Source organism: Triticum aestivum, chromosome 5D, assembly GCF_018294505.1.
Source record: "Triticum aestivum cultivar Chinese Spring chromosome 5D, IWGSC CS RefSeq v2.1, whole genome shotgun sequence".
Lineage (NCBI taxonomy): Eukaryota > Viridiplantae > Streptophyta > Magnoliopsida > Poales > Poaceae > Triticum > Triticum aestivum.
In genome coordinates, this window is record NC_057808.1 from 329,755,363 (window position 1) to 329,758,592 (window position 3,230).

Here is a 3,230-nt window from a genome sequence, read left to right on the forward strand (position 1 = left end):
ATCCAATCGATCGGCTTCAGTTAGCAGCAGTAGCGAAGGAATCGCTCGATCGGGTTCAGTTAACAGCCATCGATCGATCGCTCGGGTTCAGTAACGCGTAGCCTGCAGTGCAATCGCTCGGGTTCAGTTAGAGCCCGACGCCTCACTCGGGTTCAGTTAGAGCCAACGCCTCACACACACGCGCGTACGTGTACGAGAGAAACGCGCATCGCTCGGCCCCCGACCTCCCACCGTAACCGGGAACTCCCCAAAATTTTCCTCCCCCTCGCTTCTACCATGGTTTTTTCCATCATGGACGGCCCAAAGAATGTCATGCAGCTGCGTCTCCGGCCCGCCCAGGACGAAAAGCTCATTTTCTGTCATGATTTTTTGTCATAGAAGTAGGAGCCCACCACATCTATGATGATACCGGGTTTTGTCACAATTATCGTCATAGAAGTGTCATATGTATGACGGAAAAAAAATTCGTTCGGCCCAAAATGTCACGGATGTGTCTTTTTTTTGTAGTGTTGCCAAGGCTTTATGGCCATCCGCCTCCCCTCCAGGAAGTATGGAGGAGCTTGTAGAGCTGTTCAAGGGAGCGCGGCGGTGTATCCGACTATGGAAGATATCGGCCTACCGAGAGGGTGCACGAGAGGCCTGGGCCATGTGAAAACGCGATATACCAAGCTGGATCCCAATCACATGGCCCGGGTTGGACCGCTGGGGTTAAATGGGGAAGAAATTCCCATTAGTTTAGTATATGACCAAGTAGAGGTGGCCGTCAAATATTCCCAACAGGATTGTAAGTTGGACCGTCTGTTGGACGGTATAGAGGAGGAAGTGTTTGAGTCCAAGTGACTATGTACTTTCCTTACCCTATGTAATTCTAGCTGAATTGTACAACATTTGTCATGGCAGACCTTTTCGCTTCAACCTCCGGACCCGAGGGTGCGGAGTGTTTTCGAATACCCTCGCGGCCGAATAGACTGGGGTATGCCTGGAAAACTAGGAGTAGGGGTCATAGTTGCTTGAACAGACAAGTTGTATTCTGCTAGTTATGTTATATTACATTAAGATCGTAAGAAACATCTTCCAAAGAGAATAGTTCCGTTAAGGGTTCCTTTCCCTGGGTGTGCATGCATTAGTATACATGTCCGAATTGTGATGTGAAAATCATAGTGTGTATAGCTTCTGGGGGTTCACAATGGAGTGAGTGCAAAAACATCTTTAATTCACCGACCGAATATTCCCTTAAGAACGCTAGCTTTCGGCTTCACCCAGTCTGAGGTACACATCCGGATGACCCGGCAGTAACAATCGCAGAGGTGCTCTCTTTATGACCTAGCCGAACTAACGGGAACTTAGGGCATAAGCATAGGAGCTAGGCAACCCAGCTTGGCCAAAACTTAAGTCATATCGATGCATATAGTGGCGAAGAAAAGGTACATATGGAAAGACTCATATGTGAAGAGCTTGATGCTCGAAGAAAAGCTTCTGTCCAGGAAGCCCCCAGGTAAAATGGACGTACATATTTAAAGATGTATGCGTCACAAGTGCGCGGTTGAGCCGCGCGAAAGCTTTAATGCTGAAAAAGAAAAAGGAAAGCAAAAAGGAAGAAAGGGAGAAAAATAAGGTATATAGCAGGGAGGAGGGGACGAACAAAGATTTCGGCGCTAGGCGTAGAATCTTCGGAGTCTGGCCGCGTTCCATGGGTTCGGCTCTAAGCGATTATCAGAGGCATCACGCAGGCGGTACGCTCCTCCGGTGAGAACTTCATCGATGATGAAGGGACTCTCCCACTTGGGCTTGAGTTTGTCCTTTTTCTTCTCCAGAAAGCGTAGAACTAGTTCGCCAACATTATAAGTCTTGGCCCGTACTTCTCTGCTTTGATATCTTCGGGCCTGCTGTTGATAAAATGCAGAACGGGCTTTTGCGACGTCGCGCTCCTCCTCCAGGGCATCTAAGTTGTCCTGCCGATCAAGCTCGGCTTCTCTCTCTTCGTACATGCGCACTCGAGGTGAGTCATGAATAATGTCGCAGGGTAACACAGCCTCTGCGCCGTACACCATGAAAAAGGGTGTGTATCCGGTAGTGCGATTGGGCGTGGTCCGCAGCCCCCAGAGTATGGAGTCGAGCTCCTCGACCCAGTGCTTGTCTGATTCTTTCAAAGACCGCACAAGTCTGGGTTTAATGCCGCTCATAATGAGACCATTGGCTCGTTCGACTTGACCATTTGTTTGTGGGTGATAGACGAAGGCGTAATCGAGTTTAATGCCCAAATTAGCACACTAGGTTTTTACCTCGTTGGCTGTGAAATTGGAGCCGTTATCGGTAATGATGTTGTGTGGAACACCATAGCGGTGCACAACACCGGATATGAAATCTATCACTGGTTCGGCCTCGGTCGTTTTGACCGGTTTGGCCTCTATCCAGTTAGTGAATTTATCTACCATGACCAGCAGGTATTTTTTTCTTATGGCTTCCACCTTTAAGAGGCCCAACCATATCCAGTCCCCAGACCGCGAAAGGCCAAGTAATGGGGATGGTTTGTAAGGCAGTTGGGGGCATGTGGCTTTGGTTGGCGAAGAGTTGGCATCCGACGCAGCATTGGACAAGGTCCTGCGCGTCTGCTCGGGCTGTTGGCCAATAAAACCCAGTACGGAAGGCCTTGCTAACAAGGGCCCGAGCTGCGGCGTGGTGTCCGCCGAGACCAGCGTGAATTTCTGCTAAAAGTTGCCGCCCCTCTTCCTCGAAGATACATCTTTGAAGTACTCCGGTGGTACTTTTCTTGTAGAGCTCTCCTTCATGAACTTTGTAGGCCTTCGAACGCCGGACAATGCGGCGAGCCTCATTCTGGTCTTCGGGAAGCTCCTTCCTATTAATGTAGGCCAAGAAGGGTTTGGTCCATGGGGCAATGACTGCCATAATGAGATGGGCTGATGGTGTTATTTCGGTGGCTGAGCCCCCAATACTGTCGGTGTGTTCGGGATTTGGGGTTGTGTTCGGATCTGGACTGTCGTTGCCGCCCTCCCCTTGCCACACCACGGATGGCTTAAAAAGCCTTTCCAGAAAAATGTTGGGTGGGACAGGGTCGCGCTTGGCGCCAATGCGAGCAAGGACGTCCGCTGCTTGATTACTTTCCCGGGCGACGTGATGAAATTCGAGCCCCTCGAACCGAGCCGATATTTTTAAGACGGCATTGCGATAAGCTGCCATCTTTGGATCTTTGGCATCAAAGTCTCCATTTA